Genomic DNA, 23,365 nt, shown 5'->3' with positions numbered 1-23,365 from the left:
CTATATAGAAGGGCCTGGAAACTTCTGTTTCAGTGTATCTGAAGAAGTGTGCATGCACACGAAAGCTCATACCAAGAACTAACTTAGTTGGTCTTTAAGGTGCTACTGGAAGGAAATTTTTTTTGTTTGTTTTGACTATGGCAGACCAACACGGCTACCTATCTGTAACGCAGTCTATGCTCTGCAGCTTTCCATTGTGCCCCAATGTTTCCTAAAAACCCCACAATATTCATGTGAAACTGGAGAGGCTGTCTACCATCCACATGGCAACTGTCTATTGTTAGTGGTTTTTAAAGTTATGATGATGGTGGTGGTGGTGGTGATGATGATTGTTTTACATAGGGGTAAAAGGAACAAATTTAGCAAACAGGCTGGTCTTGGGTGCTCACTATTAAGCCTTCCTGACTTTTTTTTTTTAAATTTTATACCACCCTTCATCCATAGACCTCTGGGCAGTTCAAAGCATAAAAAGCATCAATCAGGGGCAGATGTAATGAGATTTATTTATTTGGTTAATAAAAGTAATATACTGCTTGGTTGCAGGAAAAAAACCACACACCTCGGAGCAGTTTACAAGATAAAACAATAACATTATTGCATATATATATATATATATATTACAGCTGTAATTTAAACATGCAGGAGATTTAAACTGCAATAAAACAGACTAAAACAAATGAAAACGCCTACAAACTTTCTAAACATTGGAGTAGGCTTATCTAAACAAGAATTGTGGTATGTAATCCACTGGGAGAAGTCAAATACAACATTCCTTGTTTTGCTAGAGTGGACATGCAAGGGAATGTTTGGTCCAGCCAGTCAAAACTTCCTGTTCCTCCTGGCCTGGAGCATCCTTCCTTGCATGTGACTAGTGGGTGGGTGTGACCTTTCCTGACCTGGTAAAAGGCCAAGGCAAGCTGCCACTCTCCCTCTTTTCCATCTTCCTTTTGTCCTGTGAACTTCCTGGACTGAACGGCTGGCTGCCAGCTGAGCAGTCCCCCAGGTCATCTCCCTTATGGGGTAAACCTGTCTGTACATGTTTGTAACTTTAAGCCTAAAGCCTGCCTTCAGGGGTTACACTGTGCCCTGCCTGGTCATGAGTAAACTTTCTTTTTATTGCTTATGAATAAGACTATGGTGTCTTTATTCTTTTAGGAGGGATTCAAGGGGTCTTACCAGGAAAATATTAGAACACATTTCAATCTGGACAAGCCAGACTGAATTACGTATTGTCTTAAGAAACTCACGCGAGTTTGCAACTAGTTTTCTGCTGTGTAAAGGGGAATGCACTCTGCTAAGTAAAGGAACTAAAGTAAAGGAACTTGCTAGCGCAAGTTAGAAAAGATATTAATAAACAATATATCCTCTCCTGCCACCCTGAACATTCCCACAAGAATGTCTTCAGGAGGCACAACAACAACAACAACAACAACAACCAGTGGAGGTGCCTGCCTCGTATCATTATGCAGGGAGTTCCAAATTGAGTCCTCTGCTAGGGCTTGTTCAGCTCAGGAAGCCCAGGCAGCTGAGGAGAGTGCAAGAGACTGAAGAAAAGTTCAATAGGAAGAAAGCAGCACACTTTAAAGGCCTCCAGCCCCCTTACAAGATAAGCTCAACCCCCACAGCTACTGAAATTATGAAGTGCCCTATGGATTTCAACAAAGCAATCATTTCTACTAATTGTAAACAAATTCCTTTATTTATTTTTATTTATAATTTTTATTAAATTTTCTGTTTTACAGTTTAGAATACTCATTTAAACATCCTTAAAATATCAATGACTTCCCTTCTTTACTTTCCATGGTTCATTTTCCATATCATAAATCCTTGCATATTTTACATTAACTAAACCATTCAGTATTCCATTATTACATCCATCAAAACTTATTTACACTGTTAAATTTATCTTAATGCTGGCAACATTTTCAAGTGTACACAATTCCCCCCATATATTCAATAAACATTTCCCAATCTTCTCTAAACGTATGTTGTCCTTGTTCCTTTAAAATGGCACTCCAGAACAATCCACCAACTATTATTTCATTGATAATGCCAGATTTTCAAAGCTCTGGTGCTCAAATCCTGCTTGCAGGTTTCACACAGGAACCTGGTTGGGCACTGAGAGAACAGGATGCTGAACTCGTTGGCCCACTGGCTTGACCCACCAGCAGGCTCTTCTGCTGTTCTTATGGCTGTCACATGATGAAAGCCGTCTTAGTCAATCACATCAGTTTTAGTACATCAATCAATTAATCAAGCGATGAAACCTCTAGGGTAATTTTTCATTTCTGGATGACACATAAATGTTGCATATCCTGCTCTTGAACTTGCAATTGGTTGCATTACAACTAAATACAATATTCACCATGTGCAATCTGATTTAGTTAATCCGAATGTTTTTAAAAGTAATACTGTGATTGATCAAGGAAACGCTGCAGATCTACTGGGGTGGCTTAGGGACACTAGTGGTGCTGGGTATTGAGCGTTAGTCGCCAAGAAGGTGCCAAGGAGAACATCATTGGCATTAGTATTCCTGCTCATTACAAAGGCATCATGGTGGGCTACCTGGGCAGCTGGACTGAACACAATTGATACCTCTCCATCGCTAAACTGTGCTGAAATAGAAGCTGAACTGATAGACTACATGGAACTGGCAAAAATGACTGGCAGAATCCGAGACATGGGAGAAGAACAAACAGAAGAAGATTGGAAGAAATTTAAAGATTATCTGCAAAAACACTGTAAATTATTAGAATGCTAAAGTGATGCAGGATATAGAGATAATGCGGCATTAGTGACAAAGTTGAAAGGAATGTGCAAAGATGTTTTATAAGTAACAAGTAAAGAAATACAGCAAAATTAATCAATGATGGGGGATTAGAAGATAAGTGGATAGCAGCGGTAATGGTTAATTTAAAAGAAATTAAGCAATATTAAAATCAGTCAAAATAGAGGAAGAATTTGCTGAAACTAAATTGGAAATTGGAATACAGAAAAGGGAGGTGTGAGGAAGTTGGGAAAGTAAGTTACATGAAATTAAGAGTTGAACTTATATATTTGTGTTTGATTTTTGTGTTTTATATTGTTTATTGTTTGTTATTGTGTTGTCTTGTTTTGTTTGTTATGATAAAATCTGTTGAAACCTTAATAAAAATCTTTTGGGGGGAAAAAATGAAATAGAAGCTGAAATTGGTTTTCTGCTTCAGGTGGCTTCCTTGGTTATGTGTATGCCCTCTGGGTTCCATTCATGGAGGATAAAGCCCAGGACTGCCAAAAATCAGGGAAAGTATTCATCTTATACCCAAGTCATTACTTTTCTCAATGATGTTCCAACAAAAGATGATGTTGGGAATTACGAAGGGTTGCAGAACAAATCCAGATCCTTCGTTATACGGGTATGCAAATAAATCTCCACTGAACTATAGAGATAGGCTGTCAAAAGTGGTACTGGTTTTTTGTTTTAAAGTCAACCTGGGACTTTCTTGATGGTTTGTGTCTTTATTAGCATTTAAAGAAAAAGAAAATTAAAGGGTTGTAGAGGTTTGAAAGCATCTCTTTATTTGAAAATGGCAGAGGAGTTGGGTTTAGGCCAAGTAATTAGGCACCAAACTTGAAATGAAATGTCTCTCTTGAAATGAGAATTTAAATGAATTAGCTGTATCTATCTCTGGGCTTTGAAAGAGCTGCTTAATTTGAGGGAGGGGGAGAGGAGCTAGGTATAATCCCAGTTTGGCATTGTACAACTTAATTATAGGCAGGCTTGACAACAAACAAAAAAGGCTGCGCCAGGCATGTGGGTTCTGGCCTGCTCGACTTGGTGGCTCCGTTAATTATTTTACAAGTATTGGAATTGCTTCCTAATTAATTTTCTGTGTTCGACCCGATTGTAGGTCTGAGGAAATGAGGTTAGTTGGCTTGATCCTTTTCATCGAATTATGCAATTTCAAGTTTAAACTGCTTAGCCATTAAGGTTACGTTAGGATTTATCGCTGTTGACAAGTTCCTGCCGCATCGGCTGGATATGAACAAGCTCTGAGCCAGATGGAAAACTTTTGGCCTTCTCAGCCATAAGGGGGAGCAAAAGCATTTGCACAGAAGAAATGGTGCCAATGACTTTAGAAAGGTGAGTAAACTTTATTATTATTATTATTTGAATATTTAGCCTTTTTCTTCAAAGGCAGTAAATACATTTAGAAACAGAAGCACACAAACATTGTTTTAAAGCTCTCTTTGGCCAAGTTTGAACACCATACCAAACCACAGCTAAAAACAAGACTATGATTTCATTTGAACAAGCAGCATGCTTAAAAGTTTCTTTAATGCTACTCAGTGACACTTGCTGTCCTGCTCAGAAACAAGAGCAAATAAAGCTAATGCAATTCTATGCTGCATTAATGGAAGTATAGTGTTCAGAAAGGGAAGTAAAAGTATCACTCTATTCTGCCTTGATCAGACCCCAACCGGAGTCCAGTATCCAGTTCTGGGCACCACAGTTTAAGAAGGATATAGACAAGCTAGAAGGTGTGCAGAGTAGGGCAACCAAGATGATCAAGGGCCTGGAAACCAAGCCATATGAGGAATGGTTGAGGGAGATGGGTATGTTTAGCATAGAGAAGAGAAGATGTGATGTGACAACTAAGGTTACCAGACGTCCCCGTTTCCCGAGGACAGCCCCCGGATTTACAAATCAGTCCCTTGACAAAATCCATCTATTTAGTAGAAAGTTGAAAAGTGTTCCCAGATTCATTGAAAAAAAAATCTGGTAACTTTAGTGATAACCATCTTCAGTATCTAAAGGACTGTTATGTGGGAAATGGAGTAAGCTTGTTTTCTGCTGCTCCAGAGGGGAGGACCTGATCTAATGGATTCAATGACAAGAAATGAGATTCCAGCTAAACACTGGGAAGAACGTCCTGATGGTAAGAGCTGTTCAATTATAGAACAAACTGCCTCAGAAGATGGTGGACTCTCCTCCACTGGAGGTCTTGGATACCCATCTGCCAGGGCTTCTTTAGCTGTGATTTCTGCATTGCAGGAAGTTGCACTAGATGACCCATGGGGATCTCTTCCAGCTGTGCAGTTCTGTGCTTCTATGAAAACTTGGGGATTTCTTCCAACTCTGCAGTTCTGTGCGTCTATGAAAGCAGGGTATAACAGCAGCAGCAACAGCAGCAGCAGCAACAACAATGATGCTGCGCCTAGTGTGTCCTGACATCCAAATTTGGGGTCCTGGATGTTTTTCTTCCAAACAAGCCATGAATGTAAAAGGAGAGAGGAGGCCTTGAAGGAGTGTGAATATCAGCTGATAGGAAAGGGCTGCCCAAATCTCTGAGCAAATGGCTCCTTTGAACAAAGGATATGCAGCATGCATAATTATGATATTTATCAGGATTGGCCATGGGCTCAACTGGATGTCCTTGGACAAGCCTTTCTCCCAGCCTCATTTTGCCACTTGTAAAATGGGAGGACAATAATTCATTTGCTGGAAGTTTAGTATTTCCCAAACTTAAAATGGCGATGTACACCATGGTTCCCTCATCTCAACATCAAGTTATCTGAAGAAGCAGAAATGAACAAGATACATTCTGGCCTAGCAAAACAAAGCTCCCATAAAAACGCCCTGGCAAAAGTGTTCAAATGTGTGAAATATTATTAGAAAGGGTATGCAGATTGGCTTTTCTGCATGTGGAAAAGGACAAGAGGGAACTGGCCTGTACTTCAAAAAGGTAAATTTAAATGTCAGTAGGAAGCCATATGCTTAATTGGGTTGGAGAACTGATTCCCACAAGGGATGTGCAGGCGTCCCCAGCCTGGATGTAAATCTATCTTTTAGTATAATTAATCCTGGCTTCTGTGTCAGGAGATGTAAATGGCATTTAAGATCTCTTTTATAACTTTTCATCTATGTTACTAAATTGATGCCAAGCTTGGGAGGGGTGTGGGGGAGCATGTATGCCTCCAATTTTAATGTGTGGATTATCCCAACTGTTTGTTTCCCCAAATTATTTTTATTAAATATTTTCTTGGTTTACAAAAGTACATGTGTTGTCTCTTATTTTCAGGTTGTACAGGCTTTCTTACAAATCAGTTACATTTGTTGAGAGACATTAGTGTTGAGTACAGTATAAGGCTGGGGAAGAAGAGGGGTGCGATAGTGGGGTTTATATTCTCTTGTATAGTGTATGTGTGGGGTTTTATGTATCCGTCAGCTGGGTAGGTTCTCTTTCTATTCATTTATTACATTTTCTTGGTAGTGAGAGGTATTGGGGGCAGGGTGTTGGTTGTCTTGGCTGGCTGCATTGGGGTTTGTTTGCATTTGTGAGGCAAGGAGGGCTGTTGGGTTAGGTAAGCCAGATTGATTTGTATGCTGTTGGTAGATTTTTATTGTCTTGTTGGGCTGTGTATGTGATAAAGAGGAGCCATACTGGGGTGAAGGCAGTCTCTTCTATTTGTCCCATACTATTTGATACCATTAGTCCATGTTTACTCCTGACAGGTCTCTCCAGTGTTTGGCTACAAGGCTTCTGGCTGCTGAGAGTAGGTGGGTTATAAGCTCTGTATAATGTGAATGCTCATTATGATCTTGAAAGCTGTTCAGTAGGGCCAGTTTTGGGGTGAGTTCTAATATTGGATTAGTTATTTTGCATATTTCTAGTAGGATTGGATTTTAGGGCATTCCCACCACATGTGGAGGTATGTGCCTGTGGAGGTGCAGCATCTCCAACATCTTGGTGAGGTTCCTGGGCGTATCAGTGCCAATTTCCGTGGTGTCAAGTACCACCTGTAGGTGAGTTTTGGAGTGAGTTCCCTTCTTTGGGCTGATATGGACTTAATGTGAGGTTTAGACCACTTTCTAGTCCATTGGGTGGGGTTAATTTCATAGTCTATGTCATGCTCCCATTGTTCTTTGATTGTGTCAAGGAGGTTTGTGGGATTTTGGAGCAGTATTTTGTATATTGTGGATACCATCTGTTTGCCATGTCCCTCTGCTGTCAGGAGAAGGTTTTTGAAGGTGTTCAAGGGCCTAGCGGCTGCTGATTTTACTGCTGGATTGTTTAAGAAGGCATGTGGTTGATGGTGTGTTAGCGAAGGTATTTGGGTGTCCCCTAGTTTGACATGTATTCCTTGTGTTGGAATGGGTTTGTTGTTGTTGTAGAAGTCTTTTAGAGAGTGTAGGCCTTTGGCTTGCCAGATTTTTATCTGGAGGTTTTGTGCTGCGTGTTGGAATAGTGAGTGACAGGTAAAATCAAAATTAGAAACAGAGCTGTTAGAACCTAAAACTAAGATTTTGTCAAAGATGTATAACTTGCTGTTGAAGTGGAACACTCAGGATGAAATGGTGAAATCTGCTATGATTAAATGGGCACAAGATGTTGGACATAACATTATGTTTGCTGACTGGGAACAGTAATGGACCACAGGTATGAAGTTTACGGCATGTAATGCCTTAAGAGAGAATATTATGAAAATGATTTACAGGTGGTACATGACCCCAGTCAAGCTTGCAAAAATTTATCATTTGCCCAATAATAAATGTTGGAAATGTAAAGAAAAGGAAGGCACATTCTTTCACCTTTGGTGGACGTGCCCAAGGATTAAGGCTTTCTGGGAAATGATATATAATGAAATGAAAAAGGTATTTAAATATACCTTCCTGAAGAAAGCAGAGGCCTTTCTCCTGGGCATGGTCGGCCAATTGGTGTCAAAGAAGGATAGAACTTTCTTTATGTATGCAACAACAGCAGCAAGAATACTCATTGCAAAGTACTGGAAGACACAGGATCTACCCACTCTGGAAGAATGGCAGATGAAGGTGATGGACTATATGGGACTGGCAGAAATGACCGTCAGAATCCGAGACCAGGGAGAAGAGTTGGCGGAAGAAGACTGGAAGAAATTCAAAGACTATTTACAGAAATATTGTAAATTAATGAATGCTAGAACGATGTCGGATAGAAATTAAGCGGTTTCCAGCTGTAATGTTTCAAGAGAATATGGAAAAAAAAGGTTTAGAAGCAGGTTAAAATTTATTGATAAGGATTTGCTGAACTAACAATCTGAATTGGAATACAAAAAAGGGAGGTATGAGGAGGTCTGGGAAATAAGTTAATGGAAAATAAGTTATGAAAACTTTGTGTGTTTTTAATTATTTTTATTTTTGTATTTTTGTTATTTTTTCTTTTTTCTTTTTGATTTTTACTGTATTAATATTGAAAACCTTAATAAATATCTTTTTAAAAAAAGGAATAGTGGGTGACATGCTGGGGGCTTAGTGGGGGTGGGGATAGTTTGCCTACTTTCCCCTTTCATGCTTTAAGCATGGACTGTGTGAACCTGTTCAGGGTTGTGGGAATTTTCTTTTGTTTGTTTTGGCGAAATGGGTATGCTGTTGTGGGGATGTTTTCAATGGTGTCTCTCCAAGTAGACCCAGTGTTTCATCTCTTCTTCCAGAATATACAGGACTATGTGGCATACCTGGTTGGTGATGTGATATGATTCTATGTTGGGGATTCCCCATTCTTCTTCTGAGGAGGGGAGGTGCAGGTATTTGGGGCTTATTTTTGGCTTTTTGTGTGAGAAAATAAATGAGTGTAGTTTTTTCTGCCACTTCTGGCACTGGGTCAGGGGGATCCATATTGGAAGGGTTTGGAATAAATAGGTTAGTTCTGGTAAGGTCCTAATGTCAGCCTACCATTCACAGAGGATTGTTGCATTTGCATTTCTCCAGTCGTCTGTTACAGATATATGTGCCTCGACAAAATCCACCCTGCCACAATCCTCACAGCTGTAAGTTCCATCTGGAGCACTTCCAGAGCTTTGGTATCCCTGGAGACATCTGACAGCAGGACCAGAAGATGAGGAAGCTTATCTACTTCAGACTCCATCATTTTCACTTGCCTGTGTTGTCCTTTCTGCACCCCTGTGTCCCAGGATGGCTTATCAGCCTGAAGTGGAAGAGGCACAATAAGAAGGTAGCAGCAGAAGTTGTCCAAGAAGTGTGGCTAAGCAGCTCTAATGGCCTGGAAAGAGGGTCGGGAAAGTGGTTCAAAGAAAGCCCCTTGCTACCAGTTAGCCCGGGAGTGCTGGGAACCCTAAGCAAAATAATGAAGAGTAGGCTTTGTATCTGTATCTGAGATGCCATTCAGCCTCTGTGAAAGCAGCGGCAAAGGTTAGTGTAAAACCCAATACCTTTCCCAACTGCTGAGGTGTTCAGAAGGAGAATTTCTGTGATGCGATGCTAAGCCAGAAAGCAAAAGTCGCATCTTGTTAGCCTTGTAATTTTGCATGCAATATTTACTTAACAATCAAAAGTGTTATTGTCACATTTTGAAAAACACATCATTAACTCCCTTATTTGTGCCATTACCACAGCCCATCATGCATACAAGCCCACCAGAACTCAGCTTGCAGACCAAACTGGTTTCCCGGAGCAAGACTCAATGCTCTCAGCCCTGATTATAAACCAGAGCTGGCAAAACAGAGAGTGATTTAATGAAGTTTTGATACAGCTCATCAAATACTGAAATGGGAAGTTGCAATATTAATTTAGAAACTCATTATCATTTCAATTCCACTCATTCTAAACTGCATTAATAACGGGGCAGATCGTGGCATTTCTGAAGGATGATGTATCATTCAAAGGGCAAAAACATCATTCAAAATTACATTTCATTTGACACCCAAACATCAAGCATATTCTTCTTATAACCATGTAATCATTATTTTTTTTGCCATGTGCTTCTTCCCACCTAAGTGTGGGGAAAATCATGGAGACGTCTTTCAGGAGGCTGTGATGATCTTTTGAATGAGGCCACAAAGGAAAAGCTTCTGTGATTGGAGAGGAAGTGACCAGCTGTGGCTTGCCATGGTTCTTCAGCCTTTCAGGAAGCAGGAAGAGCTTTTTTAAAATAGAATAATAGAATTGTAGAGTTGAAAGGGACCCCAAAAGTGACCTAGTTCAAGCTCTCTGTTCTCGTTCTGCTTCCTGGAGATACACTGGACTAGACCCAGAACCTTCCCTGTGCAAAGCATTTGCTCTGCCACTTGGTGGGAGACTTAGAGCTCTTATGAAACAATTTCTAAACTAGAATCATGGTTAGCTTGGTAGGCAGGTTCAGAATTATTGGAGCAGGAGGCATTGTGCAAAAGAGGCCAGAGAAACCAACCAACTGATGAAAATGAACAAGAAACAAATTGTTATTACAGAGACCACAATGGTTAAAAACAGCAATGGAATGAACTCTGCTACTTTGATCAGTAATGAGGCACAGGAATTAAAATTATGAATTGCAATCTGGATGTAGTGGGCACCCTCTCCAGTGTTGAACAACTGTAAGCCTTGCTGCCATCATCAGGTAAGTTATGAAGTCCTTCAAAAAATCATGGAATTGTAGCATTAGGTAGGGTCCCCAAAAGGTAATTTAGTTTAACCCCCTGAAATGCAGGAATCACAGCTAAAGAATCCCTGACAGGTGGCTATCCAACCTCTGCTTAAAATTCTCCAGTGAAGAGATCTCCTGGTCCATCACCTTCTAAGGTACTCAGTTCTATAGCTGAGCAGCTCTTACCACCAGTAAGTTTTTCCAAATGTTTAGTCAGAATTTCTTTTCTTGTCAGTTGAATCCATTGGTTCAGGTCGTATCTTCTGGAGCAGCAGAGAAATATGCTTGCTCCTTCTTTCATGTGACAGTCCTTTAGATATCTGAAGATTGGTGAGGTCCTGGCAGGGTCAGCCCACCCATGAGGCAAGGGTAGGTGACTGCCTCAGGTGGCAGAATCCACAGGGGTAGCAGATCCCAATGTAGATCTTTATCATGCCCCCTTGTTTCTGATGTAGATCTTCACTTACCCCTTCTTCCATGGTGAGGAGGGAGACATGTGGTTTGCCCAGGAGCCAAAATATATTGGATATTTATAGAGTAGATGGAAAAAGACCAATCTCATGGTTTATATCAATTGTCTGAGCCATGGTCAGTTCAAGCATTAACCTTAAAGGGGTGTACTCATGGGCAGGACCGCCACATATGAACAAAAGACCCCAAGTTGCCACAATTTCTCCATCATTGTGACAAGACACTTTTGATAACTTTACCTAAGCAGAGAGGGATATAAATACCATCTATGTCTTAATATGAGTGCATTTCATCTTTCACCAAGGATGATCAGAAAGGATGCTTATCCCAAATCTGAATCCAACAAATATAACCATTGAGCTCACCCAGGTCCCTCTCCTAAAGGTGCTTTAATGTTATCAAGGTCTCTGAGGATTTGCTTACTTATGTATTCTGCTGGATGTAACTCTTCATTCAGGGAGACCCTTCTAATGTTGCTTGAAGGCAACACCCAGGAAGCAGAAAGGCTTCAAAATACAGTCACAAGCTGTATTAAACCCTGGGCTGATGTTGTGCATCCCAACATTTTTCCTACGTCTTACACTTTGTCTTTTTATTCAGATGCCAAGGGGCATTTCGCAGTCAACATTCTGACCATGTTTTAAGTGTATTTGTCAATCAAGTAATTCCCAGGCAAGTCTACTCAGAGTCCAAAGCAGGTGGTGTTTGCTTCTAGCATCATCAAGAACACACACACACAAAAACAGTTAACACCCTGGGAAGCTTTTGCACATGCTCCATTCGTCATCTTTGACTTGTTGCATTTTAATCTAATTATTCTCTCATGGCTTTTTAATAAACCTACCGCTGGCACCTGGCTTGATGCTGACAGGTTCCCTGGGACTGCAGCTGTTTGGCTCTGAAGCCGTTTCTGTCAAGCAATGGGGCAGGCAACAGAGCATCCACCCAAAGGCTCTGCCTCGCTCTGTCTTTCTGTCACTCCTCAAGAAGGTTCCCAGAACCCATTTCCTTCTTCCTTCAGAAAGGGGGACCGAGTGATTGATGGCCATTCACAGCCTCCAAGGAAAGAGAATTGGTTCCAGCAATGCGTTGATGTGGACTTTGTAATGCCAGATTCAACTTTCTCTCTCTTTAGAGAGACTCCACTTACTTTACACCATGGAAATAAAAAAAACGCAGCCACACAACCTATGTGTTTATGTGAGTTTTGTTTTTTCCAGGGTATGAAGGAGCGTCTCCACCCCCATCGTTCTGCCCGGACACTGAGGTCCAGTGCCGAGGGCCTTCTGGTGGTTCCCTCACTGTGAGAAGTCAAGTTACAGGGAACCAGGCAGAGGGCCCTCTTGGTAGTGGCACCTGCCCTGTGGAATACCCTCCCACCAGATCTCAAAGAGAAAAACAACTACCAGACTTTTAGAAGACATCTGAAGGCAGCCCTGTTTAGGGAAGCTTTTAATGTTTAACAGACTATTGTATTTTAATATTTTGTTGGAAGCCGCCCAGAGTGGCTGGGGAAACCCAGCCAGATGGGCGGGGTATAAATAATAAATTATTATTATTATTATTATTTGTGCTGGTCCCGGGGGGGAAGGTACTGTTACCGTAGCCAAAGTTCAGTCCTGAGGCACTAGCCTGGTAGAAGTTCACAAGATGAGAGGCGAGGTCCGAAACAGGGAGCCGGGCGGGGTCAGGAACACTCAAAGATCAGGAGCAGAAAGCCGGGCGGGGAACAGGAACGCTGGAAGGTCCGAAGCAGGAAGCCGGGTGGGAACAGGAACGCTGGAAGGTCAGAAGCAGGAAGCCGGGCAAGGAACAGGAACACTGGAAGTTCAGGTCTAGGTCCGGGTAAGAGCAGGTACTCCACAACGACATTGCTCCCGCAACCTGGGACCGGGCTGACTGACCTTTATCTTCTCTAAGGCCAGGGGCGGTCCCGGCCCCCAGGAGCCCCGCCTCTCCTGGCCTTAAGGCGAGCACTCCTCCTGGGAGCAACCAGTTCCCTTCGCCTCTCTGCCCTAAGCCTCTGCAGTTCAGGAGAGGCCAAAGGGTTACTGGGCCCCAGGAGAGGCTCACCTGTAGACACTGAGTCCTCAAGCACCTCTGGGGCCAGAATGGTTTCACCTGGTTCCTGCTCCTGAGGATCTGACACAGGTGCAGGCTCCTCAGAATCTAGGCCTTGCCCCAGTTCAGCCGGCCCTGGAGGCGGGGACTCCTGTGCAGGCTGGGATTCCTCTGGTTCAGCCTCTGAATCGGAATCCCAGGCCATCACATTATTGATGCTAGGGCTGTGTCCCAGATTTGGGCCATTCCCAGACCAAATTGGGCCAATTCAGGACCTGGGCCGAATTAGATTAGCCCTGGAGTAGCCCTGGATTGCCCTGGGTCAGTTCAGCCCACCTGGAGCAACCCAGAGCTGTCAATCTCACTGGGACTTCCTTTCAAGTAAGTGGCTGGTGGGATGGCATGGGAATGGTGTTGTTGCTTAGCTGACTTCCCAATACCATGAATTTCTGCCCATTACCGAGAGGGGGAGGCAGTAGGCAGTGGAAATCTCTGATGCTCCTATCACTGTGCCCATGCCATACGGATCTCCCCACCGTGCAGTGTTGGGAGGCCAGGTGAGCAACACCACACTCCCTGCACTGCCCCACCAGCCACTACTTCTCCCCACACCCCAACCACATGAGCTCATGCAATTCTAGGTTACATCCTCAGAAGTATAGTGTCCAGATCAAGGGAAGTAATAGTGTCACTCTATTCTGCCTTGGTCAGACTCCACCTGGAATCCCATGTCCAGTTCTGGGCACCACAGTTTAATAAGAATATTGGCAGGCTGGAATGTGTGCAGTAAAGATTGACTAAGATGATAAGGGTCTGGAAAACAAGCCTTATGAGGAGCAGTTGAGGGAGCTGGGTATGGTTAGTCATCTTCAAGTATCTGAAGGGCTGTCCCATCGAAGATGAAGCTTGTTCTCTGCTGCATTACAGGGAACTGGAATAAATGACCCTTTGGGTCCCTTCCCTACAATCCTATGATTCTGCAATGCAGAGGGAAATGGAATTGAAAGGTAGAGTTACAGTGGGAGATGGATGAATGTGCCAGTCTGAGTTTCTCTCAGTTTCTCATTTTTACCATCTTAAATCCAGTTCTTCACATTTCCACATCAATTATCTATTTTTTTCAAAAAAAACCTCATGAAAATTCATTAGCATTTTGATGCAAATTTCCCCTGATATACCTACTGTATGCAGTTTTGACTAATATACACATTTTTGTGTGCACTTTCCCCAAACAGAATGCGTTTTTGTATGTTATTTTGACCAATGGATACATTCCAATGCACACTTTCCCCAAATATATGCAATTTTAAAAATACATTGGTTGGTTGAAGTACTGAATTGCAAAATTCAGAGAATTGCACATTTCTTAGAAGAATCATATTTTGGTTTCTGTATTGGGTGGAAAAGTGTGACTTGGGTCATATCTCATTAAAAGGCAAACAAAACTGAATTCCTCCTCCACCCCTCACTGCAGCACTAAGACCTGTCAAAGTACCAGGTTTGTGTCTTATGGTGGAGGGAACAGGGTCTTTAGGTATTTTTTGAGATGCCAAGGGGGAAACAAGGATGCAAAACCAGCAGGACCGAGTTCCTGCCAAAGCAAAGGCTGGGTGACAGCTGCCTTCTTGGACAGAAAGATTCCAACAGCAGTCCTCCAATCCAAGCGGGTCTAATTATGGGGCACCAGCTCATGCAATCCTCTTTGAAGGAGATCTGCCTAGAAATCCCCTCCTGTTTGCAAGGTGAGCACAGCAATTTGCAGGCTGAGCAGCGCCAGCAGGTTTGAGAAAAGGTCGAGGGCCTGGGAATCCACACCCCTTGCCTTCTGGGATTCATGACATGAAACAGTGGAAGACGCTGCTGACGCAGGAACTGCCCTTTCGCAAAGGTCATGCCTCCTCCTGATTTTACTACAGAGCCCCCAGAGAAAATGGAGAGAAGGCAGGCTAGTGTGGAAGTCAGAGAGCTCATGCTCTGCTCTTACTCAAATGGCATCAGAGAAAGACATAGGCAAGAGAGGAATCTGCATGCTTCAGGAGGTTATTTCTTCCCCTTTCCCCCCTCTCTCCTTCTGAGAAAGGGTTGTGAACAGCTTTGCTTAGAAACAGGTGTGGAATAGTGGTGAGCAGTGCTTTCCCCCCTAGAGAAATAGGTGCCAGTACTCACCATGAAGTTGTTACAATAATTGCCACACTTTTTAACCACAAAAAATGCCTGTACTGCATACCCCTGAGTACCCCCTGGGGAAAAAAGCACTGTTAAGAGTGTCATACTGGGATCTGAGAGACCAGGGTTTAAATCCCCACTGAAACTCACTCGAGTGACCCTGCACCAGTCACAGCCTCTACTACTAACTTACCTCACAGTGCCAAATTTACGTATAAGCTAAACAAGCTATAGCTTAGGGCCCCACTCTCTTGGAGCCCCCCTCCCAATTTAATGGAAAGAACCCTGGATGTACATTTCCAAAATATAAGATAAAAAACAAATAAAATAAAACCTACATACAGCAACAGTGTTTTGTGTTGTGTAGGCTCCTATGATGCAAATAATGGGCCCTGTCTGCTAGGCTTTTGTTATGTGCAGATGGCTTTAGATACCTTTTAGGTCCATAAATTACCATATAGCATATATTCAACACAAAAAACAGTGGCAATTTGTTGTTGACAAAGGACAGCTGGGCATATAAAGGGCCCCATTACCTTCAGAAGCTTAGGGCCCCATCAGACCTAAATCTGGCCCTGCTCAAAGGTTATTGTGAGGATAAAATGCATACCACCCTGAACTCCCTGGAGGTAGAGGGTGGGGTATAAATGCAATTTTTAAAACACTTTCCCTGAGCTCATTCTTATCAATTTGATTTGTACAAGACACTAGGAAACTATTTGCATCTAGCAAGGAAACAGAAGAGGTGTGAGAGCTGTCACTGCTCAGTGGCAGAGCCTAAGCGAAGCTTGCAGAAGGAGCCCAGGTTTGTTGCTTGACTTCTCCAGTTCAAAGCTCTCAAATGGCAAGTGCTCCACCTTAGAAAGCCAACACCTATCCAAGCAGATAATGCAAGCCTAGATTGACAACTTCATGTGTTTCAATCGGAAACACATAGAGATGGAGAAACTCACACCACTAGAGGGTAGCAGAGCACATGTGTGGGATTGCTAACTTCAGAAGACAAGGCCTCAGGGTCCACCATGTTTTTCTACAGCAATGGACATGCACCAGTCTCTGCTAGGGGGACAATATACTGTGCCAAAACTGTTTGCATGCAGATCTCATTTCATTATATTTCATTTCCAGTTCCATTAATCTCATTTTATTGTATTTTATTTTTATACCCAACTCCATTAAACAGCACAGCTGCTCAAGCAGCTAAGTGAATATAGCTAATGAACAGGCATGGCAAAAGCTAGATGGTTCAAGAACTAAATTGCTTTTGGAGTGAGCAAAGCAGAATGAGGAAAGGAACTTGTTTTGCAAATGATTTAAAAACTTGCATAAATGGCGGGAGTCTCTTTTTTTAAGTGTACAATACGTAGTGTTAAGTGGGTACACTTGTTGCAATTAAGTTAGCAAGGGAGGGTGGAAGTCCATGGTCAATAATGTACTTTAAGCACATTTTCTATATGGATATTGATACAGACCACTTGTGACAAGAAACTGATACACTATAACACAAACAGGAACAGAGCAGAGCAGTTTAACAAGACCAACACCGCTAAGGGGAATAGCAAGGAGGGGGCCAAGTAAGCAAAGGAGGGGGCTATGTTCATGAGGTGATTGGGAAATATGAGTATGGATGTATGAAAGCCTCAGGCAGAATCATACAGAAAATTCTGTGCACCTTCTCTTAAAAAATCATGCACACTCCAATCTTGATTCTGCCTCGACTCAACATAAGAAGAGCCTGTTGGATCAGGCCAGTGACCCATCTAGTTCAACATTGTGTTCACACAGTGGCCAGCCTGATGCCTGTAGGAAACCTGCAAGCAGGATTTGAGAACAAGAGCCCTCTCCCCTCCTGTGATTTCCAGCAACTGGTATTCAAAAGCATTGCTGCATCCAACTGTGGAGGCAGAGTCAAGCCATCATGACTAAGAGCCATCAATAGCCCTCTCATCTATGAATTTGTCTAATCCTCTTTTAAAGTCATCTAGGTTGGTGGCCAACCTGGAGAGATCGGCTGGAGAGAGGATCCTTGGTGTGGCCCAGTATGGCAGGTCTGAGGTCACTCTGTGCTGTCAGCCTTAAGCCTAGAATGGATCCACCAAAACGAACCAGCTCTCTTGAGTGGAAATGTGCATGACTTGACTCCCTGACCCCATTTTCTTCCATATGGTGCCCTGCAAGAGAGAAATGTCCCGTCCAGATCTTTTGGATCTTTTTTTTTTTGCTGTCAATTTAATCCGACTGCCTTGCCTGGGACTGTCTATTTCAGCTCAGTGCAGCTCTGACGGAACAGCAAATTCATGAAGGAAAAAATAAACCCACACAAGTTACAATAATTTAAATAATTGGGTGTTTTTGTGTGTGTATGTGACAGCATCAGGAATACACAATGCTCATCCACTGTAAAATCCTGAGGGACTGCAGAAAACAGGAGCAGATGAATCCTTGTGAAAGAAAAATGCTATTTTCATGCAAATATCCCTCCGTAATAAAATACCCAGGGAATATAAAATGGCAAGGAAATGCATGAGATACATACTGCCTGGTTTTCAAAACACAAGTGTGCCTCTCCTTAAAAAAATAGCACTGATTTTATTAACAGTAATGAATGAAGGAGCATTTTAACAACAGAGCAACAAGGAGGGCAAAGAAGGCAGGGGTGTGTGGAGGACGATGATGACACACTGTCTGGTTTTTATTGTGAAAGGCAAAGAGAGGCCAGGTCTTTGGGAATAAGAGAAGCCAGGGAGATTTGTAGAACCAGAGGAAGCATTCTTTAAGAACATGCCACACCAGGCAGTTTCCTGCCCCCATTATATACTACACAGTTCCACAAAAGCATCGGGGAAGGGGGCAGCCAGAATTCAGCTGCAGAGGAGACTAGTTCATCTGTCTGTGCTTCTCATGAGTCCTCTCCAATTCCCAAACATCTGGGCCCACCACAGTCTTCCCATCAGATATTCTGCAGCAGACTTCCCAGTGCAATATCTTGCAAGCTATTAACAAGCTCTTAACCTGTTTGTGTGTGGGGGGGAATCCAGTGCACTGCTTTTTGGAGCTTTCCAAATTAGGTTTATTAATGTCAGATTATAGGAACGGTTTGAAAACAAACGATGGGCTGGGAGATTTCTCAGCACTAAAACCAAGCAAAACAAAAGCACCCCAGGCCCTATTAATCTTGCCGCTAATAAAAATGAAATAGACCCATGGCCCTTTTCTGGAGATGAAGTTCACTGTGATTATTTCTCTGCACCAGCCGTGAAGTGCTCGACTCCAACCCTCCAGAATACATCGGCTGTTTGGAGAGAGATCATTAGCTCGGACAGCGGGGGAGGTGTCACAGTACGGTAATTTATCAGTTGCCTATGGAGAAGTGAACAGCTTTCTCTGGATCATCTGAAAACGCCAAGAACATTTTCTCTCTCGAGACCAGTAGCGAGGGGAGATCTTAAAGCTGGGATTTTTATCTGCTAAAATAGAGTTTCGTCTTCTACAACTGGGCGTATTATGCAGTGCATTTAAAACAGCAACAGCAACCATTTTTAAAAAACCTCCATGCTCTGAAACAGCAGTTGAAGCCGTGCATTTTAGAAATACCATTAGCCTGTTTTATAACTGATGCCAGAGAAGGGGAGGCACTTCAAACCTGGATAAGAAAATGTCAAATTTACCTGTTGCTTTTCAGAGATGCAAATATATTGGTGCATCATCCTTAAGCTCAATCGTGCATCCATTATAGTAACCACAGAATCCTTTGAAGCCCTAGCACTCAGCTGAGCAGAAGCAGGTGATGAAATCCATGCCGCCAAATCAAAGTCTCAAGCCATGTGATGACTTCTTGTAAAGGCCAGCGCTGGCACTTTTCCAGGGTGGTGGTGCAGCTCACCCACTTGAATACTTTCCACGTATCCCATAACCCCCTTCTTCTAAGCTGGTGCCCCTTCTGCCCTCAGATCACTGAGTGCTTTTGAAGCAATGTTTTCCCTCAGTCAGCTGGGAGAAGAATAAAAATAGCATTTCCTATAGAGTTATGTTTAATGGCAATTCCCTTCTCCATGGATAAGATTCTTCTAGAAAGCTTAAAGGTAAAGGGACCCCTGACTGTTAGGTCCAGTCGCGGATGACTCTGGGGTTGCGGCGCTCATCTCACTTTACTGGCCGAGGGAGCCGGTGTACAGTACAGCTTCTGGGTCATGTGGCCAGCATGACTAAGCCGCTTCTGGTAAACCAGAGCAGCACACGGAAACACCGTTTACCTTCCTGCCGGAGCGGTACCTATTTAGCTACTTGCACTTTGACGTGCTTTCGAACTGCTAGGTCTATAAAGCTTACTTGGAGGTAAGTCTATGTCAGCAGAGGTGTCCTGAAGCCTTAATTAGATGCTCCCTTCTTGCAGTTTTTGCCCCTGCCATTGCTTCCTGTTCAGCATAGCCATTACGGATGCATAGACTCTTAATTGGCCCTTAATTAAACCATTCTTGTTCCTGGGGCACTGAGGCAGGGGACTACTGCTTTCCTCTCTTTGTTGTAATTATGAAATAGCATTATTTAATGACAAAGGGGGGCATGCTATTGGTCTATGCGGTTCTTCTCCTGATTGGCTCAGGTGTGTTTGGCAGGGACTCCTTCCTATCATAGTGTGGCGTTTTGCCCTCCATTCATACCATGGACCCTCAGCTGGTAAAAATATGAGCTGTTGTACCACACCAGAGCCCCTGTAATCCTGGGATGGGATGTCCCATGGCGTGTATGACTGATGACGAGAACCAAATGACCATATTCCCACAGACTGATGCATGCAGTTCTCACTGAGAGTTCAGGGGCTATTCTGAAATATTTGCAGTGCAGATTTGCATCTCAGAAACTCCTCATCCCTCCCCCCCCCATGACATTCCTTTTTTGGTCTGAGCATGCAAAAGGGGACTGGAGGTGTTTTCCCCTCCTGCAGGGGTGGCTCCAACTGCTGTCTTCAGTGTCAGGAGTGTGTGCAGGCCCTGTGGCCAGTAGGGCTTCACAGGACTGGGGCCTTCCTAAGTTTGTTCTGGAGAGGCAAGGCGCAGGTGAGGCCACTTGGTAATTCACTGCACCTGGCGGCAAGAGCCGGGAAGGGATATAAGGTCAGCATTTCCCTTTCGTTCTTTGCCACAGCAACACGCTTCTTGCCTTGCTGCGTTTGGCTTCTTGCTTTCTGATCCTCAAACCTCGGCTTCTTGACTCCTTGCTTCTTGACTCTCGGACCCTTGACTTCGTGACTCCCTGCTTCTTGACTCTCGGACCCCTGGCTTCTGGACTCTCGTTCCTGCTCCCACCCTGCCATCTTGTCCCCGGTCCCGACATCCTCAGCTGGGACTTCGATCGCCCATAGACCGCACCGTGACATTCAGCTTCCTAGCACCATGCCCTGTGGAAGGCACCACTGTGACTGTTGGAGTGAGGAGGTTGTGGTGGAGTGATGTCCTGGCAAAGGCAAATGTAGGGGAGCACAACCGGTTCAGTCGCACCAGATGCAAAGCTTCTGGGGTGTCACAGTAGGCACCTCAACTGACATCCGACAGAAGGTGAGAGGCCAGGTGGGGGCAGATTTTGGTGTTGCATGGAACCCCACTGAAATATGAGACTGGTCCCGGATCATCACAACAGAGGGGAGGATGTGAACCAAAGGATTCAAATGACAAGAAAGGAGATTCCAACCAAACAGTAGGAAGAACTTTCAGGAGGTAAGAGTCGTGGAATGGACTACTTCAGAACGTGGTGGACTCTTCTTCCTTGAAGGTTTCTCAGCTGAGGTTGGAGGTCCACCTGTCAGGGAGTTTTTAGCTTTGATTCCTGTGTTGCAGGGGGCCATACTTGATGACCTTTGGATTCCCTTCCAACTCTGCAGTTCTATGAGTCTAACATCACTGGCTGCCTCCATTTCCAGGTGACATGTCGGTATCATTGCCATCTCTGTTCCCGACTGCTCGCTCTGGTGCACCAGGTAAGGGGAGGTCAGTTGCATCTAGTCAGTTGCACCAGGTAGGTGGGTGTCTGTCAATTACCGCCTCTCTCTGTGTATGTGTATATCTCCTTTTCTGGGCTGAGAAGGCATAGCATGCAACATACCTTCTGGTGATGTGGTGGCAGCATAACTTCAATGTAGTGTGAACCTAGGATCTCTCTATCTAGCTCCATACTATTGCATTTTATTGTGAAGTGTTGCTCAGTGGTAGAGCATTAACTTTGAAAGCAGAAGGGCCCAGGTTCATTTTCCAGCATTTCTTGGTAGGGTTGTGAAGGATTTATGCTTAAAATCCTGGAGAGCTGGTGCCACTCAGTGCCAACAATACTAGGCTCGATGGAATCAATGACTTGGGTTCCTGAGTTGTTGATGATGATTCCATTGTTATTTTCTTCTTAACCTTTGTAAGCCTTTTAAGACATTCTGTAAATATCCACAACTTTTATATTGATTCTATGCCTGCTTAACTATGATGGCTCCTGGGAGTTTTAATTTTGAGGAGGCTGCCAAATATTCTTCACTAAAGATCCCAACGCTCGCCTTCTTCCTTCACATAACTGCAGTTCTCAAAGTGAGAAGAATAAGAATGATTTTACTGAGCCTGTTTAAGAGGAGTCCAGTTCATCACCACTCCTGAATTCTACGAGACTTCTCCTTGCAACTAAAACTTGACAAATGTCATGTCCCCTTCTTCAGGAAATTTGAGGCTGGCAGCTTTCTCCCTTTTCAGAATGTTCCAAAACAGTTGCAAAACTGTCAGGTGGAAATTGCCACAACAGAAATCATATCGAGCAACATTTTGACAAAACCTCTTTTTTATTTTGCTCTAAATTTTCTCTGCTGATGGGATTTCAACCCAGCTCACGTGAATCAAGGTTTACTCGGAGCATCGTCCGGGAGCCTCAACACTCACTCTTGTTTTGTGTGTCGGCATAAAGATAGATATAATTTTGAAAATTGCAGCGGAAAAAGAAAGACATAGAAAATTACCTCTTTCAACAACGTTAAGCCATTCTGTTCCATTAATATATTTCTGAACCTGAATATTGCAAAGGGAAAAGTACATTATCTCAGAGGACGAAGCAACCTGGTAATGTATTCTGGCCATAATGCGGTCTCATTCAGGATGCAAAATGCAGGGTGTTGGAAAATGTAAAAAAACCACAGAGACTTGCTTAATGTGGGGTTTGAAAAACAACTAAATCAGATGGATGCATTATCCGTAAACTTCCCAACCTGCCACTGGCTTATGTTAATTTCTTTTTTCTTTCTTTTATTTTGAGGAAGAGTTCGCAATGTTTATTCTTCCTGTAATTGAAAGCCCTTTCGGTCACAAGTCATATCACAGCCATTAGTCACTGCATTTCCTCATTGGAGGAATATGTAAGCAATGAAAATGGCGGGTGGAGGGACCCCAGTGAGCAAGATCCTGCACCACATTGTCTTATCCAATATATGTTCCGATCAGCAGAACACACACTGCTACAGATGCCACATAACACCTGTTTTGCATTTGTAAGGACTAGATCTTTTAGTGTGCCAGCCTACACTTTGGAACTCCCTGCCTATCGATACCAGGCAGGCACCCTCACTGTACTCTTTTTCAGTGCCTGCTAAAAACATGTTTGTTTAAAGAAGCCTCCTCAAATGTTTAGAAAGCCGATGTGAGTTTTAATCTGTTTTTAAGTCTATTGCTATTTTAGCTTTTTGAAAGTATTGATAATTTTTCATATGGATAATAGTATTATGTAACCTTTTCGGTAAACTGCATCGAGTGTTGGCTTGTCTTTCGTTTCATTTTTACGATTAAATAGTGTATAAATTTTAAGGGGAAAACAAACAAACATCCTGCCCTCTGCCCTGAACCATCTCTGAGGATGGACATTCTTCTGAGTCACAGCAGAATGGGGGGAGGGAGCAACAGTATCTAGAGTTCCCTCCCCCAAAAGGAGAGTTGCTTCCTTCTCCCCAACAAGCCCCTTCCTCCAATTTATCCCAAACATGGGAGAGGGTGGAGGGAAGCCAAAAGAGTTTCCCCAAGGTTGGGTATATTTCTCAAGGGGCTACACACCCCTGGGCAGCTCCAAATCATGTCAGCAGGGCTTTCAGTGGGGATGGATAAGAACCTAAGAAGAGCTTGCCAATGGGGCATCAAGTCCAGTATCCTGTTCTCACAGTGGCTCTGGGAAACCAGCAAGCAGGATCTGAGGGCAAAAGCCCTCTCCTCTCCCGTGGTTTCTGGTATTCAGAAGCATTGCATTCTCCAACTGTGGATGCACAGCGTAGCCAT

At 43.3% G+C, this 23,365-nt stretch overlaps 2 long non-coding RNA genes across 3 annotated transcripts in view; one reads left to right on the top strand and one right to left on the bottom strand.

The window, feature by feature from the left end:
• Positions 1–19,025, bottom strand: part of LOC310850293 — a 58,746-nt gene extending 39,721 nt beyond the window's left edge. For both annotated transcript variants that reach the window (XR_014567281.1, XR_014567282.1), the window contains exons 1-2: positions 18,938–19,025; positions 18,749–18,894 (exon numbers count right to left, since the gene is read on the bottom strand). This is a non-coding gene — a long non-coding RNA (uncharacterized lncRNA). The remainder of the gene's footprint in view (positions 1–18,748; positions 18,895–18,937) is intronic.
• Positions 19,026–20,468: 1,443 nt separating this feature from the next.
• On the top strand, positions 20,469–22,888 carry LOC310850116. Its single transcript, XR_014567226.1, has 3 exons — positions 20,469–20,794; positions 20,915–21,054; positions 21,639–22,888. It is a non-coding gene; the product is annotated as an uncharacterized lncRNA (long non-coding RNA).
• The last annotated feature ends 477 nt before the right edge of the window (positions 22,889–23,365 follow it).

This window comes from Podarcis gaigeae (assembly GCF_964106915.1).
Source record: "Podarcis gaigeae genome assembly, chromosome: 8".
Classification (NCBI taxonomy): Eukaryota; Metazoa; Chordata; class Lepidosauria; order Squamata; family Lacertidae; genus Podarcis; species Podarcis gaigeae.
The sequence above is the reverse complement of the archived record's forward strand: the minus strand, read 5'-3'. Positions and strand labels throughout refer to the sequence as shown.